At 34.8% G+C, this 19,885-nt stretch overlaps 1 protein-coding gene across 1 annotated transcript in view; it reads right to left on the bottom strand.

Moving 5' to 3' along the window:
* LOC131675626 (protein-S-isoprenylcysteine O-methyltransferase) overlaps positions 1-19,885 on the bottom strand; it is a 109,995-nt gene that overhangs the window by 73,946 nt on the left and 16,164 nt on the right. The gene's annotated exons all lie outside the window — the stretch shown is intronic.

The raw sequence follows: 19,885 nt of genomic DNA, 5'->3' as shown, positions 1-19,885 counted from the left end.
GGTTCCCATATAAAAAAATAAGGTTGACCTTGAAATAACCTTGAAAATGAGGTTCAAGGTCAAATCCTCGTTGAAAGTTACATAGACCTTTGTTTCATGACTAACCTCGTGCGGTTTTCTGAATTTTCTGGGGTTTCCATACTTCTTCCTCACTCTGTATTTTCGTGGATTAAAAATGCTTTGAATTCGAGGTGTCTTTGCATGAGCCCATTTGCATTCCAGATAGCTATTTTCAAATTTTTCATTATTGAGACATATTATTAACAAGTAAAGTTACTAGTTTTACTAATGTATCCATTGTGAGTGTCATTTTTTCCAACATATTAGCGAGTTTATTGAGTTTATTATTTGTGTTTATTTTGTTGGTGTAGTTATTTACTTCTGTTTACAACAGTTATTTGTTTTCATATTTTTATCTCTCTCTGATCGTTTTGTTTTGATATTACCTGTGCATATGTTATATTTGGTTGAGCTCTATTAACGTTGGTATGTATTGAAATTTGAATTTGGCTGAACTTGTCTATTGTTTTGATTTAGTATTTTATTTCTTAGTCTTGGAAACAATTTTTACTGCAACTGTTTACGTATTGGACATCCTTTGTAGCTTGCAGTGTGATTACCTTGACAATTTGTACATCTTTGATTTTACTTCTTTGATTTTACTTCTTTGATTTTTCCTCAATTGTACACTTTTCCGTTGGATGCAGTTTAGCACATTTCACACATACTGCACTTTTGAAATAATAGTTTTTTGTGTACTTGTACTCTTAGCAGTTATGATATTGCGGTATTTATCTTTTAACATTCGGCGGTTCAAACTTAATCACAGTGTTGAGTAGTTTGTTGACTTTGTAAAATCCCTGGTTTTTATAGTCGTATTCGATTTCTATAGTAAATAATGGTACTGGTATTTTTGTTAGGCAGTGCCGAATATTCCAAATGCCTAGTACTTTATATCCCTGTTCCTCTATGGTCGATTTCAAATCGTCAATGTCAACCGACGGATGCATACTTCTCAATATCACGTTAAATCCTTTCTCTTTTCGCTGATATGTGTAAATTTCTGTGTTTTTTCGTTTATCCATTTATTATCGGTAGGTATTTTTCAGATGTTGTTGGTTGAATTTTTATTTTGTTTTGTCCTAATACTTTCAAAATATAGCTATCTTTGGCTATTTCGTGTAGCAGTTTTCCAACGGACGTTTTCTACATTATACACAAAGATCGGAGGTGATTTAATTATATTATAGAGTTTCTTATCATTATTTACCGTGTTCGTATCTGCAATTTGTTTATTCCTAAGAACTTCGTATCTATTAGTATATTGACTCAGCCAGTAGTCTGATAGCTGGGCTTGTCGTTTTTTACTTGGAGCTTAAGTTTCTGGGCTACTTTGTTGTCTTTTTCCACTTACAGTTATCCATTTCATGATGTTATTGGGTTATTGAGTTGTTTTGTGTAGGTGTAGACATTGTGTCCCCTACCTGAGTGCCCATTTGGACGTTATTCTGTTATTGTTATAACGATGAGGAGGTAAATTTAAATAAACTGACACTTCTCTTGATTGGTTGGTATTTTTTATTTTCGAGCAGAGCTCCGTTACAAATACGTCCGCTCTGCTCAAGGATCAAACACTGAATGATACTAAAAATAACAAAAAAAAAATTGAATATACACTACCTCTCAATTCCATTTGAAAAAGAATATTTCTACAAATGTAAATTCGCCTACAAAAAAAGCAACATAGAATGTGTCCAAGAATGACAAAAAAATTAAACAATATCATCAAATTGGGTGAAGACAACATGAATAAATAATAGTAGCATTTTTCTTGACGTCTGACACAGCCTTTTTTTGGATCACTTTATCAACACGCTGAGTCGTTTTTCTAGGTCGTCCAGGATTGTGTTTAGCTTCTACGGTATCAGTAGTCTCAAATTTTTTAAGTATATCATTAACAGTCGATTTTCCTATAGCCAAAATTGACGATATTTCACGTGAACTTTTACTTTAATTGTGTAACTTCACAACTAATCCACATTTGTCTAATGATTCCCATTTCGGCTTCTTGGCGAATGATAACTGATAAGATAATACAGAACAAACAGTGCACTCAATGTTTACATATCACATGGAGCGAACACATTCTTTTCCGATTAGTAAATACCTTTATAGATTTTGGACGAATATTTATGAAGTATCAAAAATTCTTCTTGTTGTTGTAGATAATTATTGATTATTGTATTATATTATCTATCTATATAGTATTGTAGCACAATAAATGTACTTTATAATGATATATTAAAGTTTTTACATAATTTTTCATGCCGCTGTATGTATGATTTTATAACTCGTTATGCCTCTCTCTCCCATGTTCTAATTTATTTATATAAGTCAAATATATGTAACATGTCATTTAAGTTTCAGTGGGCTGAAGCAAGGTAGGTGAGAGGGTGAGAGGGTGAGAGAGTGAGAGAGAGAGAGAGAGAGAGACGGTTCGACTATCGAACTTACGGACCACGAGGAGGGCGCGATCTTCTTGGCGCGGCATATTCGGCGACTGGTCTTCAACATGAGCGCACGTGTTAAGCTATCAACACAATACTCGTGCCTTGAGACTGTGAATCCTTGACAGCGTGATTAAGAGTGCGCAGTTGTGAGAGATAACGAACTGAATAAAAGTGCGAGTGTGGAGTGTGTGGAGTGACGGCCTCTTGCCACCGGCGCCAGCCAATAGTTTGTTAATAGTTTTTTTTGTCAATCGAGTGCCTACTGCGAGCCGACTTTCACGGGACAGCTACTTGTAAGTACTGCTGCGTACCTTACACTCTCTCTCTCCCAATTCAGCTTCTTGCTTTCTCTCTCTCTCTCTCTCTCTCTCCTTTTGCTTCGTCGCTCTTATATTATTTTTTTGTTATTATTTACCCGTTAGACTAATAAATAACACGCTTGTTTGCTTCACGCGCGTCTGCCCGCCTTCCGTCTGCGCGTCTCTCCGTCCTTCCGCCTATCCTCTCGATCTTTTAATTTCGCGTTTAGGCGTGCGGGTCTAGCACCAGGACCTGGAATTGAAGCCTCGACAACACCTGACGAGCCGAGCTGTTCCTGCCTAATCGAGCCCGGATTCCTTACTTGCATCATCGGCATATCATTGTCAATTAATTTTTATGTCAACGAGACAGTTCCCCGTTACAATTTACATATTATTATTATTACGATTATTACAATTTACATATTATTACAATTTACAATTGTGTCGAGACGATCAAGTATGCGTGAAACGACTAGTAAGAAAATAAAATGAAATAACAATGACAAATTAACTGGTAATTTACTGTGGCTATATAATTGACTGATGATGGCTTGCTGAAATGTATGAAAATTACGAGAAAAAAGCGAATAAAATAGAGCAAAATCAAATTGTATACATGTAAAAATATTTGAAATAGGATAATTATTTACGGATGCTAGTGTTATACGAGTCAAAAATAGAATGAACAAAACTTCATATGAATAGCTAAACCTAATATACAGGGTGTCCCAGATCACCCATCCACCCCTTCTAGTTTTTCAAAAACGCATTTTCAGAAAATATGAACCATACAAAATATCAGTAAATCAGTCAAAGATTACAGCGGTGACCTTTAATTTGACCTTGGAAATGATTTTCAAGGACATCTCAAGATCAAATTTTTTTTAATAGGAACCCCTACTTTTGACCTTGAATTCTTAAAGAGCACGAAATTTTGAGTCAAAAGTGTTTTTATAATTTTTTTTATTAGGGGCACAGTTTACAAGAAAAAATTCATTAACATTTGCATATTAACATGTGAAGTCTTTCAGATAATTGCAAGCCATCGGTTTCACGAGTTAAATTACAAATATTAATGAACTTTTTTTTTCGGAAACTATGAAACTTGAATATCCATTCAAATGACGTGGCTTGGAGTCGATATCTTAATGAAGAAAAAAATATCCATTAATTTAAGTTTGCATTACTTTTCATTACTTAGCGGAACAGATGGTGGATTCGGCTGACTACCAAACATGTAAATATTTTCACAAATGAAATTGTCATATGGTTATTATCATGACTCTTGATGGTTCGAATTCCACCTTCATCTTAAAATGTAAGCTAACAGGGAAATCCCTTAACCTGACCTCATCGGTTTCAATAACCTTTTAATACGTTAGAGTTGATGAAAAAAAAAGACATATGTGTTCTTTTTATCGGCCAAAAAACACTTTGAGACGGTGAAAACCACCCTCAAAGTTGCCTCTCAAAAATGGGTTTTCTAACGAATCTCAGCTTCTAAATGATATTTTATGATGAAAGAAATTTCAAATCGCTTATCATATGAATATAAAACTAGCGCATGCAATGATGCCCACTATAAAAGGTGCAACTCATCTTTTTTTTTATTTAAAATTCTACCATTTTTATGTCTATTTTTATGAAAAAAAATTAAAATAAGCCAACAAAAATTAGAAAAAAATATTAACATATATAAAATACAAAAATAAATTTTATCTGTTTGAACTTCTTTCTGAAACCACCCTAAAAAAAGTTTTAGACGTATAGTTGCAATCTCTTAAAAACAAATAAGCTATGATTTTATAGCTGCTTTATTGCTCTCTTCTAACTCTTGTAAATTTTTCACTTTTCTTTCTAACGTCATCCATTCAAAATTTTCTGATTTGAGAAAAACCAAGGGAAAAAGATTTTTATTTTTTTAAGAAATAATATTGTTACATTTTGTATATAAGAACAACACACTAATGTATGAAGATCAAATTAATTTTTTTAAGCCATTTCCACTTGAAAAATAAGGAGTTCAGTGTACTAACGTTATTAATAAATAAATAAGTAAATAAATAATTATGTATATTGTAACGGGGTGGATAGCTAGTAAAATAGAGAATTTATTAACGCACAAGCTCCCACGATACAGAACTAACCGCCGCTCCGTTAAACACGTATAGTTATACGTGTATTCGCCTTTATGTTTGATACTTTCGTTTTAGTGTCTTCTTTCCAACCGAGTTGAACTCACCTTAAGTCACTTGACTTGTGACACTCGATCTATCTTAAGTGTGAGTGACCTAATGCTTAATCGGACTAATCCTCTAGATGAAATCGGATTAAAACTTAATCCTTTATAGATCTGTTAAGCTATAATAAACGAAATGACGTAATGCAGCGAATAAAATTAATAATGTTTAATTAGTTTACTCCGTACAGATATTAATAAAAAACTATTTCATTATTTCATTATTTTACACTTGCGACGTAATTATTAATTTAACCTGTTAACCGGGGAAATCCCTTTCTAATTACGCAACATATAACGGGCGCGTCATTTTCCACTAATTGTAAGACGTGTATGAATGACGTATTACCATAGTAGTAGTAAAATATACGTCCCGCCCGTTCCAGGGCGCAATATAAATATCGAGGACGTATTCATATGTCCTACCCGTACCCGATACTGTTTATTTTGGACGTATTTATACGTCCCGCTCGGTTAACCCTTTGCGGCTCAGTGGGAATACGTATTCCCACCTTTTTTCATAGCATTTTATGTAAATTTAGAATAGTTTTTGATGAATTTACCCTGAGTTTTTTGTTGTTTTACGATTATAGGATGATATACAATTGAAATTTACGTCAATTGGTGCCACAACTTTTATTAATTTGTTAATATTGTTAAACGAAGACGAAAAAACAGCCCTATTTATAAACAAAATTCATTATTGAAGAAACTTTCAGTTATAATTTTACAAAAATTTATACAAAGGAGTTTTTGGGATCGCTAATCACGATTCTAAACTTAGAATTTTGAAATTTAAAATGGCGGATCCAAGATGGCGGCATAAATTCAGTGTATATTTTTTATTTCATTGAAAATTTGTATACAAGGGTAGATAGAGAGCGTCTTTTTTTAACAGAAACTTATGGTTTGTGAAGATTGGTTTGTGTAGGTTGTCGCTTTCTTCCTTTTTTAGTTGGAATTTTGTGAGAAACCAATCGATCCACTAAAAGTAGTCTGAACTTCTTCAATGTTATAGGATTATCAGCGTTTATTTTTGAAAATATGATGAATGAATTTGTAATAGTTAGATCAATGAAATGCCAGAATAATCTGTGCCACCACTTTTTGGACTTTTGATCTATTTTATATGTAGATAACAAACGATCAACGTTATCGACAAATCCCATGTATTTGTTGTAATCAGAGCACATGACTGGACAATCTACCTGCACTCGTATGCCATCTTTCTGTGTTCGATTTACTGTTGTCACTTCGGATGGATCATGGTAATTTGACAGGAAACAAATACCTTTCTTATCCATCCATTTTATCCAAGTAATACCAGTATCAGACGTTCGAAAATCGTATTGTCCATGTTTCATTTGTTTGTCAAGCATTACAGATTTACTTAGGTAACCCAGTACGATTGGAACGTACAGTTCCGCAAGCAAATATTTTGTCTTCTTTCAGCGAAATTAATAGTTCGACACCAGTGAAGAAATTGTCAAAGTACACATGGTGATTTTTACCAACAAGTTCACGCGTCAAATCTTTGACAACTCGTGCTCCTAACTGTTTCTCAGAACTTTCGGTTTCGCCAGTATAAACTTGAAATTCACATACGTAACTGGACTCATCCGCACGAACCCAACATTTATATCCTCGTTTTATTGGTTTTGCTGGCAAATATTGCTTCAGGCTACTTCGACCTTTGAATTTTATCATGGATTCATCGATAGATTGATATTTGCTTGGTTTCCAGCAAGTTTTGAATGTTTCTTGAAGTCTATCCAGCAATGGTCTCAATTTATACCATTTATCATAATTAGGCTCATCTTTTTTAGGTTCTGTGCTGTTGTCGGATATATGCAAATTACCTAATATGAATCCGAAACGAACAACCGGCATTAGCGAGCTTATATATGAATCCTTCAACTTTGGGTCACTCGACCAATAGTCGCGATAAGAAGGCAGTTTTTTTATTCCCATCAGAATATTAATTCCTAGAAAAATCAGTAACTCTTCTTTTTTAATCAATTGCTTTTCCTGAGTTTTCTCCTGTGTATATTTATTTGTTTGCTGAACTAGTAAATTCAGCATGTCGTCAAGAAAAAGACACAAAAAAATATCTAGTAGAGATTTTACGTTTTCGGGGATATTTGGTCCGAAATCAGCAGTGAATTGATCATCATCTCTATTTTTTCCTTTTTTCTTTCATACTTTATTGCCAGAGCGTTCTCCTTGATCTTCATCTGAATCGCTGTCACCTTCATTTTCTTCAAGCTGATCTTCGGTTTCTACATTTATATCATCCTCCTCTTGGTCTGAATCAACAAGTCCATCTACTGACTCCGTGTCGCTAGGAATATCAGCGATTTCCATTTTGTATGAGATACGTTAATATTTGTAATTATAAAAAAACTCGACTACTTGATAAAAAAAATTTTTAATGCTACAGGATCGGTACAAGCTCTTACGAAAATTGCAACTCACAACAGATTTTAGTGTATTATACTACAATGATCCGTACGAATCTATTTTATCGCTCTAAAATTGTTTTTCCATCGGTCTCCAATAGATGACTTGAAATGTTCGATGTGCTATATAACTGAAAGAATTTTTAACACTCGCTATATTTTTACTCTTATGTATACGTATATAATTTCACGATTATTGAAGTCAAGTAAGTTTGGTAATGATTTATCCTCTGATTTAATGAATTGGCATTGGATCTAATGGAGTACCAGCATACAGAAATTGCAACATTTGAACAGATGACGGTTTTTTACAGCCTCTATTGTTGGAAGGAGTTGACTTTTAAAAATATGGAATTTCAGAACTTTCCGCAAAAAGAAAGGAAATTTTCGAAGAAATATGATCACCCATCCCGAAAACCTCTACATGCACATTTTCAGAAGAAATTCTGAAATATCAATATTTGCTGTCGTCTTGAATTTTTTCTTAGTTGAATAAATTTTCTAATTTTATCAAATTGTTGTTATTTTTGAAAAATAAAGTTCATTTAAAAAAATTCTGAAATAATTGGAAGGTGGTCTTTGACCAATTTTTAAGACATGTTCGTTCTAAGATAATTTTTTCCTAACTTAATAGATTTCGAAAAATAAATAACTAATATTTTCATAGAATTTTCAGAATCCACCCACCACATAATAAAAAGAAGTGATTCATTAATTATATAAAAATTTACATTATATAAGAATACATTATATAAAAATTACATAATTATATAAGAATTCAGTCCGTTAACATACCAAAAAAATGCTAAAAGTATATTTTTTCGAAAATGTTTACGTTTTTCATGATTAAATCGGTCATAGCTTTATTCTTCGGTGTTTAATCAAAATTTCAAGCTCGTATTCTAAAAGAATATTAAATTATGTATCAAAATAGTGGTATTGCAAATTTTTTATTAGTCTAATAACATACAAAATAAATCCATTAAAAACTTACTAAAAATTCTCGTCGTTTGGACGTTAATCGGTTAATATAGTTTAATTTATAATTTTTTATATAGTTATAAAATTTCTGAATTGAATCATTTACAAAATCTTGAGCAAACACTTTATGTTTATATTTAGTACTTCTTTTAACTACAAATGTTATTCCGTTAACGAATAAATTGTAACGGGGTATGAATTCCGTTTTATTTCTTTGTCTCGCCCGATGCGCAGTCGTACCGGAATGCGCGCGGCGAGATCGAAACAATCAATTTTATTAACTAACCGGGGAGCAGGAAGGACAGGTGTCAGTCAATCAACTTACTAACAATGACAACAATAAATTAACGTTTCAATCATAAATGAGCTAGTTTATTTTCTATATAATCTACAGTACGCTCAGCCCGCGCATTTACGTTTATACGATGCGCGGGACAATCTTACGCATCGCCAGTTCGTTCACAATCTTACGTTCGTGGAATTCGTTTGCACGCCCGCTATCGTTTTTCTCATAATCGCCGATGTGAGGGGAAAATTCATACGCGCGGTTGATTAATAAAAATGGTGACGCTGGCCAGCTTACCTTGCGTGAACGATCGCACTATCAGGGGGAGCAAATCAGTATCACCTCTGATATCACAGGTCGCCTCCTAATTGGAAAAAGAATTCTTCTCCGTCGTCTTGTTGATCCTATCGGGTGGATGGATTCCAAAACCTCGTGGTTGGCCTACGATGGCAATATCACCACTCACTCCGAACGGCAACAACAACGGAAATTATCGATGGACTCGCTTCCGCGCTCTTTTAGATATCCGTGTTCGCGCACGAGTTGATCCGGTTTCTTTTTGCTTCCAAATTCTTGGATGGCTAATCTTCGACTAGTTCTTTTACCTTCGCGCGCGTTCCGTCCCATGTCGTACCGAGTTCCCGTTTTCCGCTTTCCCCGGCCGGTAGGTGCTGCCCTCGTAGGCATCCGCGTGATCGAGACGGTAGCGCAAACAAGACGTTTACCGTCACAAAATATATAATAATTGTTTTATCATTTGCTATCTTTATTGTATATATTGACCATCACATGGTAATTGGATGTAACTTCTATAAACAGAAAAAATTTTGTTTCTTTCCAACATTTTATTGAGTCTATCTTTTTAGAAGGTTTTACGATATATTTTGAAATTTACAAATATGTATTTATTATGGCTCACCATAAAACTTGGACTCTAAAATATAATATAAAAGAAACTTATATCATTGAGAGTCACAAGTGAGAATTTCTTTTATTATAATTATTTTCTAGTTTACAAATACTTTTGTGTTCAACCCTACAGACAGAAGTTAATACTCGTACTTTTCTGTAGGTTGCAGTGGAATTTAGTTTCGTACTATAATATAATTTGATATTTTAATAAATAAAGAAAATAAATAATTTCTATAATCATTATTTTATTTTCTTAGATTCAGATTTTACCAGCAATTTATTAACTAATAATTTTTTTAAACAATGTCTAAAGTAAACAATGATAATACAATTATGACGTTCTATAAAGCAAATGTATATATTTTAAATATTATTGTACAATTTAACATAAATATTAATACTTATAAATATTTGTAAGATTTATTAATAAGAGTATATAAAATTTTACCCCAAACAATATTAATGTAGCTCAGATTTTATTGAGTATCTAACCTAATATATTATAATTCTTAGTTTGTATTTCACTTGTTGATGAAATAAATATATAGATATATAGAATTACCAGGTTAATCTCACTCTTACACAATCAGAGTTGAACGAGTGGTTCAACTTATTCCAAAATATAAAATTAAAACTAAAACTTGTAACTATGATCACTCACGAGATCATAGGTACTCATCTCAGATAACTTTTGAACGATAGGCAGCTCTTTGCTTGGGTGATGTTTAATGCTTAGGCGCTCCCCTTCGACCACGACGATGACGGGCTTATACCTCTGGCTCCTTGAATCGGGACGTAGACTGAACGTTGGCTAGACAGGTACGAAGGCGTGTATATCATAGGCCGTGGTCAACGGTAGGCGTTGGCTTGAGCGAAGAGTTACTTGTAATATTAGCTCTTCGACGGACCCCAGACGAGAGAGCGAGAGATGCTCGTACGACGCATGAGTTGCCTCGTCAAAATTTTGATTCGGCATCTTGAATAGGTGATCATTTCTTCGAATCGCCGATAGGAACCTATGCACACACATGAGTCGCAAGCATCCACGTCTCGCGTCTAGATATAAATTCTTATCTCGTTATATGTTGTATAAAATTAGTATATCAATGTATCTTTCAGATCATCCTGCGGGGGGTCCGTAACCCTTTGCGCCCGTGGCCTAACCCTTTCATGTTAATAATTATTAATGTTAATAATAATTATTAACATTATCTGCGGGGTTCCTGACTTAACCCTTTGGTTCTCTGGCCTAACCCTTCCCTATTAATTATTATTAATGTTAATAACTTCATATTTTTTAGGAAGGTTTCTAGGGCTCCTATCCCTAGGGACCCTAGCTAGTGCGTTCTGTCTAATTTATTTAAATGTATTTTGAAAAGTTATAAATGTTATTGATAATTTAATTGCTACATTGAAAATGAATAGAAAGCGATAATTGAAAAAAATAAAGGGACAGATCGGAGAATCGAACCAGCGTCTTCTGGGTTGGCAGGCTAGCGCTTTACTACTAGAACCAATGCCACATGTACCTTAGAGAATGCTTATTGTGTATATTAGCTATACACGTACATTTGGTATAGGGCCTGAGCGCGCGTTCAGCTTAGCTTAGCGGCGTTCTCTCTCTCTCTCTCTCTCTCTCTCTCTCTCCTTCTCGCTCTGGCTCAGCGTGGCTTAGAACCACGGCGGGCGGAGGAGGAGGAAAGCGCGCTGTTTATAGTTCTAGCTTAGGGATGCGCTGTTATAGTAGTAAATGCGTGCTCTCTCTCTCTTTCTCTCTCTCTCTCTTTCTCTCCCTCCCTCTCCCTTTTTCTCTCTGGAGCTCTCGCTCTGGCTCGGTGTGGACCACGGTGCGCGGAGAAGTAGGGGAGCGCATGATTTCGCTCTCTCTCTCTCTCTATAAAAAGAAAACACCCTTAGTCTTCCTTTCGTTCCTTTCCTTTAGATAAAATTTCATGAAATTAATCTTGCAGACAAATATAATATGTATTAATTTATGTATTGTCGACATAATTCAAAAAGACCGATACGGGACCGATGCATCGGTCTTGTTGTTTACGAGAAATAAATACATGATATGATTAATTTAAGACTGGTAGCTTTGGCGTCGTAGAAAGAAGGATTATTTGATACTTAAGCATAAACAAACAATAGGAATTCGTCTACACAAATTAAAGACCGTACCTGTATCCGCGACCCTTTATAGTATCCGAAAAATTGATTTAACTATCTGGGTGAAGTTATATTTTGAGATAAACAAAATTTTCCTAGGGAGGGATCCCTAAATTCAGACATTGTGTTGATCAGGTTTTCTTTTTCACTGTCAGTCTTACTCAGCTTCGAATCCTGACAAAATCATTCGGTTCATTATATATATATATATACATATATATACACATAAGTGTTAGTGATTAGTTTTTTAATTTTTACTTGTGTAAAAAAAACTTTCGTAAGTGTTTAATGTTATTTAAACTAGTGAAAAAATAAAGAAAATCTAAGTACCTATCAGTTCTTGGAAACCATAAGTAAATATTTAAAAAAATTAAAAATAATTTTATATATATATAATTTTAATAATTTTTATTGACTGATTTACAGAATACAAATACCATCCCACGAAAGCTGCTGTATTGGCTGCTCACCGTTATCTTAAATACTGTGAGTACTTTTTATATTATTTAATATTTAAATATATATATTTATTTATTTATTTTCAGTTGCTTAGGTGCACAGGCAACAACGCATAGCACGTAATAATATCCAGATAACATAAATGATAGCTGTTGTGCATCATGTAAGTTTTATTATTATTATTATGTAACAGAGAATCTCGGCTGGGCTGATTTCGTCCGTTTAGCTCTCGCCAATGTCCACGCGCTGCGCTAAGCTGAGAGTGTGTGCGTGTGGCACGCACATTCATGCTTGGATTTTGTTTTGAGGTACTGTGTACGGGCTGAGCTGACGACTGGAGCGATCAAGATGGCGCGGAAGAGGAAAAGAGAGAGAGAGAGAAAGAGAGCGCTCTAGTTGTGGAAAAACCGCGAAAATATAAGATTATTTGCTGGGCTTTAGTAGAGAGAAAGTCATGCGCGCGGATTTAACCGAAGTCAACGGTTTTCCGGAGTTGGCCCCGCGCCCTCGTCAATCGGTGTTGTATTTATTCGCCGCTGTATCACTCCTCATCCCGACTTCGAATCTATACGTTGAATGTGATTTTGCTCTACACATTATTCAGTCGTGGGAACGACTTTTGCTTCCTGAATCCGCAAATAAATAATTTGTGCGGACGGCGGCGAGCTACACAGACGGGAACGGCCGCTTATCTCCGTTACAATTATTATTACTTAATTCGTCATATGATTGTATAATTTTTTATTTTTTTATTTTTAGTGAATCAAACACTCATTAGCGGAGAGGTCGCTCGCACAACAAGTTGCATATCAAATAGAGAAAACAGTGGAAGAACGAGCGAGTGTGCATCTTTGTGATCTGAAGCGTGCAGACATAATGCGCAAAAAGCAAAATTCTCTCGATTAGAACGAAAAAGAAAAGCTGAGCTGGCCAAGACGGAACGAGACAAAATAGCACATAAAGTAAAAAAATGAATGGTGGAAGTGCTGGCAAAATCGTCGATCAAATATGAAAACGTTATCGTCATCCTCATCAGCATCGTCGGGATCAGTAACGTTGTCGTCGTCGTCTGCGTCGTCTGCGTTTTTATCGTCTTCATCGTCCTCGTCGTCGTCTGCGTCATCATCAATGTCGCAGTTGCCTTCTTTGGAGATTTTACAGCAAGATGATGCAATTGATTTGACTACTGTAGTAAGCAAACTCTTTATATTTATTATAAAATTTATATATTTTAAGTGTTCACTATAATTGAAATTAATTAATATTTTAAATATTTCACGTAAAATGTGCCGAAGAAACCGTTGATAAAGAGTACTGAGGCTGTTCGTCGTAAGATAATTTTAATCCCAGCCGAACCAACGATGAGAAAACCGACTCGCCCCCTCAAGATTGTAGGATCAATGATGAAAACATAAAATAGTATAAAATTATATTATTTTTATTATTTAATGTATTATAAAAATAAAATAAATTAAAATAAAATAAAATAAAATAAAATAAATAAGTAAATAAATAAATAAAATGCTTTATTTTTTAATCAGAAAGAGGGAGAAAAAATGTGACAGAGTGAGAGTAGAGAGAAGAGAGAGAGAGAACTAGTGATAGAGAGAGATAGAAATATCAGCCCCTAGTAATGGAGAGAAGAAGGTCGTTTTCTAACGCTAACGGTAGAGAAAAAAGAGAGAGAGAATGAGTCACATATAGTTACGAGGGGCGGTCAATAAGTCTTTACAAAATCCAAGAGATGTCGCTCGTCACGCTCAAATTATGATGTTTTTTGGCAAGCAATACTACTAACTAGATATTGTACAAAGTTTCAGCTCGATTCATTATTTCGTTTTTTTGTGAGCGATGGTTGAACAACAAGTTATTGGTTTATTTGAAAAATGGAAAAAACAGAGTTTCGAGCGGTGATAAAACATTTTCATTTGAAAGGCCTTACGCTAAAAGAAATCACAGTTGAGTTGAACGTCGTTCATGGCAAGTCTGCCCCTGTGTTTAAGACTGTATAACTGGGTAAATGAATTTAAACGCGGCCGTACAACAACAAAAGATGAACTTCGTTCAGAACGCCCCGTAGAAGTGAGTACGCCCGAAATGGTCAACAAAATCCACGATATGGTGTTGAGTGATAGAAGATTAAAATTGTGAGAATTAGTTGAGGCCACAGGAGTATCAAAGGGTACAATCATTTCAATTTTGCATGAAAAATTGGGGATGAAAAAAATATCAGCAAGATGGGTGCCGCGTTTGCTCACTGTTGAAAACAAACGAACCCACGTGGTAACGTCTGAGGCTCTTTTGGCACACATACGTCGTAATCCGGAAGACTTTTGGCGTCGACTCGTAACTGTAGACGAAATATGTGTACACCACTAAACTCCTCAATTCAAAGAACAGTCCAAACAATGGATTACTGCAGGAGAACCAGCCTCAAAGAAGGCAAAGACAGTAAAGTCAGCTGGCAAGATTATGGCCACGGTTTTCTGGGATGCGTATGGAATCATCTATATCGACTACTTGGAAAAGGGCCAGACGATCACTGGACAATATTATGCATCATTATTAGATTAGCTGAAAAAAAAAACCAGAGAAAAACGTCCTCACTTGAAGAAAAAAAATGCCTCTTTCTTGAAAACAATGCTCGAGTTCACACGTGTGCAGTTTCGATGGTAAAAATTAACAATTTAAAGTTCGAATTAATTGACCATCCACCATATTCGCCTGATTTGGCTCCCAGTGACTTTTTCTTATTTCATAACCTCAAAAAATGGCTTGCCGGACAAAGATTCACGTCGAATGAAGAAGGCTTCGCCGTAACAAATGCCTATTTTGAGGGTTTTCAGAAATCATATTTTTCTGATGGCTTAAAAAAACTGGAAGGCCGTTTAATAAAATGTATCAACCTTCAAGAAGATTATGTTGAAAAATAAAAAAAAAATTACATACGCAAAACTTTTTTTTCCTTCTTTTTATAAAAACTTATTGACCCCCCCTCGTATGTTGCTATGTTTAGGTATTAAATAAAGATATATATTTAAAATTAAATGCTTTTATTCATAAAATTTAAGGTGATGTACAGTAGCTTACACATTTAATTTATTTAGCTTATTTTTAATTGTATTAAATACATTTTATTTAGAAAGTAAACTATATTAAACTAATTTCTTTACATCACCGCTGATTAGATTATACTGCACAATTCTATCGTGTAGAAATAAACAATAGGCTGCAATATAATCAGGAAAATTTTCTCTCGTGTCAAATTCGAGGCGGACGTCTACAGGAACACTTTTGACAGATTCATTTTGTTTCGAACAATCTATCGCGATTAACGATAACACAGGCCGACAGAATTTGACAAAAATATTTTACCAAGAACCCGAGTATAGTTTTCCGAAGGTTTTTTGCGCGCTGAATCCGAATCCGAGGTCAGAATTACTCTGGTGGCTCCGGTTTTCGAGATATCCTAACCTTAAAGTGCAAAAAACGCGATTTTTGCCTATATTTGAGGTTATGTAGCAAAGAAAAGAAATTTTTTTTCAAAAAACTGTATACATCAAATTAAAGTATGAGTTTTTTTTTCAAATGCCGTTTAGTATGCTCGGATATCTTTTTTTTTCACGAAGTTACACAAATTTGAAAATTTCAAATTTTATGAATTTAAAAAGCACCACATCATTCAGCCCAAGCTATCTAACAAGTAACCATATTAAAGAGCCACTCACCAATTTAAACCAAACTTGGAAATATGACAAAACACTAAAAAATATTGTGAGCATCGTGCTTCTATTTACAAAATGCTCTCTTACGGGTAGAAACCACCCCTGCCAACCCCTAAACAGGCTCACCCACATAACCCTGGGTAGAGCAAGTTTAATTAACTACTTTTTGATAAAAAAACTCATTTTCTAATCATAGGTATGCGTACTAATATGATCTAGATAGGCCTCATCCCCAAATACCTCCTCAACCCTTTAAAACCAGCCCTCCCAACCCCTAAGCAGGCACACCCACATGACGCTGGGTAGAGCAAGTTAGCCAAGTGCTTTTTATTTCAAATTTGTGTAACTTCGTGAAAAAAAAAGATATCCGAGCATACTCAACGGCATTTGAAAGAAAAAAACTTATACTTTAATTTGATGTATACAGTTTTTTGAAAAAAAATTTCTTTTCTTTGCTACATAACCTCAAATATAGGCAAAAATCGCGTTTTTTGCACTTTAAGGTTAGGATATCTCGAAAACCGGAGCCACCAGAGTAATTCTGACCTTGGATTCGGATTCAGCGCGTAAAAAACCTTCGGAAAACTATACTCGGGTTCTTGGTAAAATTTTTTGTCGGCCTGTGTAATTTTTCGATGAAATTTATTTTATTAAGCAATGGTTCATTTTCTTTTCCATAATATGAGCTTTGAAAGTTAGCGTACATATCATATACTACTGCCTACTGGTTTTGATTAATGTTTAAATTAAGATTTCTGTATGGATAGCATAGAGAGTTTAGAAATAATTTAACATCGCAAATGTTACAATGATTAAAGCGACTAGCGGAAGCGGTTACTTCATTTTTTCGTTGTGTTCGAAAGGCTAAAATAACGAAACGAGGTTTTTCCAATTGATTTGATCTCTTTACACTCCAAACATATTTAGGTGTGCGAGGTAATTTGGATACTCGTATTTGGATACTATCAATAATCTTGAGCTTGTTTGATAGATTGTTGTAGAACATTATGGCTCTTGTGTAACTGTTTTTTATAATATATTTTTTTGCTTTTTTCGGATGTTACAGTTTATTAAATCTAGTTTTTTTTTGTCTTTTTTAATGTATTTCTGTTGTAATTCTTCATAATTGAAAAGTAGAGATTCTAGTGAGAAAATCCGTTCCAAGTTGAGTGGATATTTATCTATAATAAAATGGTTTTTATATACTATTTTGAGTAGTCTGTTTTCTAAGTTTTGAATTCCTTTAATTCTACCTGAATACGCTCCTCCCCAAGCAATAAGTCCATAGGACATAATTCTGTGAAAATGTGCGTTACCATTTTTAATACGTCAAAATTCATTAATTTTGATAGTTTGTAGAAAACATACGTTAAATATTTGGTTTTTTTTGTATAGATTTTGTAAATATAGATCTTATTTCATGTTGCTGTCAAAAGTAACTCCTAGGTATTTTATACTATATACTACACTAATTTTATTGCCTAGGATTTGAATTTTAAGATTCTTTGGTGTGCTGTTATAGTTATCACTGAATTCCATGTAAACTGTTTTATCTATATTTAATGAAAATGTATTTAATGCTAGCCAGGTTCCAACTACTTTTAAGTTTTTATTCATATTTGTTTATATAATAGACTTTTTCCAATCATCAAAGCACTTTTAATAATCATTTTGACGTATAACCTTGAGTTCTTTTAACGATGCAGTTTCGATCTCCTTAATCATTGAAAATCAATGTCCTTTCATGGATTTCTTAAGTTTTAGGAAAAGTAAAAAGTCACTAGGAGCGAAATTCGGTGAATACAGAGGCTAAGGCACGACTGTGGTTTCGATTTTAGCTAAAAACTCTCACAAGCAACGATGAGTGAGCAGGTGCATTATCGTGATGCAAAATCCACAAATTGTTTATCCAAAGTTCCGGACATTTTTTATGTATTGCCTTTTGCAAACGACGCATAACTTCAAGACAATACTTATTATTGACCGTATGACCTTGTAGTAAGAATTCCTGATAAACTACGCCACGATAATCAAAGAAGATAGTGAGCAAAACCTTGACATATGATCGAAATTGGCGTGCTTTTTTGGGTGTTGGCTCTTCTGGGATCTTTCATTGAAACGACTGGATTTTAGTTTCGACATCATAACCACGTACTGACGATTCATCACCAGTTATATCCCTTTTGTGAAAATGAGGTTCTTTATTGATTTTATTCAACATCTCCTGAGCGATGGTCATGTGACGGTTCTTTTGATCAAAATTGAGCAATTTTAGAACGAATTTTGTTGACACACTTTATAACGAACGGCATGTAAGTTCGTTATGTCTCTCTCTCCCCAGAAAGCCATCAAATAATAATTATCTATAATAATTAATTATCATGTAAACATGTTTAAATAATTGCAGCGTGGACGTCAGCGAACCGGTAAGTGACGCGATTATAGTTCGATTATCGATATCGACTCGCGGCGCGAACCTCGCGGAGAGGCGAGCCCTTCGAGGAGAGAGAGACTAGGGACAAAAAAGTAAGTCTGCTTCCGACCGGCAACGAACAAGCAACCGGCAACGTGAGCTCGCTGATTACTCGAGAGAGCAATTAGGTTTAATAGCCACACACGTGACAACCATCGACGCTGTTCCTGAAGAGTCTTGTGAACACTCGGTGATAGCGGCAGAGAGTAAAAGCGTGAACGCAAGAAGCGATAACGCGATTAACAAATACTTTGTAAACGAGCGCGCCGAGAACTACTTGCGAATCTACTGTAGAGCGACTCGTCAGCTCCAGCATTGTAAGTACCAGTCTGTTAACTTGGCTTCTCTCTCTAACCGCGTAGCGCGTGCGCAGTTCCGTTCGCTTCACTGTCAAGCTATTGCGAGTTTGTTGCGTTGCGATTAACTTTGTTTATATCGACGCGTTTTGATATTATGTATTCCTTTGTTGCTAATTAAAATTTACACGCATCCACTTTTAATCATATTCGAGTGCTTATTGTCCGCCGACTCCCTGTTCCTTGAACTGTAATTGTGTATGCGACTGTACCCGCGCGAATCTCTCTTCTTGGACGTCGCGCATCTTCACGCGTAGCCTACGACACTCTCCGCGGGCCAAGCTTTCTGACCGAAAAGGAGGCAACTGAGCTGCTGGACCTAGAACACCCGGTGCAGGAGCACCGTGCTGCTCTGGAGAGCAACCTAATTTATTTCCCGCGACTTATAAATTATATAACTGTTCCTGTCCAGGCGAAGCTGAGCAGAAACCCCGTTATAACTTCTCATGCCTAAAATATCCGAAAGAATATCATGGCATGAGCCAACCGATATGCTAACATCTTCTGCAACTTCTCTTATGGTAATTTGACAATTTTTTAACACAATTTCTTTCACTGCTTCAATGTTTTCTTCTATTGTTAATGTACTGGGACGTCCAGGGCGAGGTTCGTCTTCGACAGTCTCTCGGCATTCTTGGAACAGCTTATACCACAATATATGTTTAGATGTGCGAGGTAATTTTGGATACTCGTATAACTCCCAAGTTCGATAACTCATAGTGATTGCTCTATCACGACTAATTTAATTAAATTAATTAAATTAAATTAGTTAAATTAATTAATTTAAATTAAATAATAAAAATCAATTTAATAAAAACTTATAATAAGAATCAATCTTATTGATTAATAAATTAATTAAGATAGTAAAAAATTTGAAATATTTCGTCTGATACACACACACGCGCACACATACACACACACACACTTAGCTTTTTATTTCAGATTTTAAAAGAAAAATTAACTCTCTAAAAGAATTGAATTTATTATTAGCTCACTTTCAAACTACAGATACCT

This window comes from Phymastichus coffea, unplaced genomic scaffold, assembly GCF_024137745.1.
Source record: "Phymastichus coffea isolate CEN01 unplaced genomic scaffold, Cenicafe_Pcof_1.1 PCOF00027, whole genome shotgun sequence".
Lineage (NCBI taxonomy): Eukaryota > Metazoa > Arthropoda > Insecta > Hymenoptera > Eulophidae > Phymastichus > Phymastichus coffea.
Note: the sequence above shows the minus strand (reverse complement) of the source record. Positions and strands in the feature narration are given on the sequence as shown.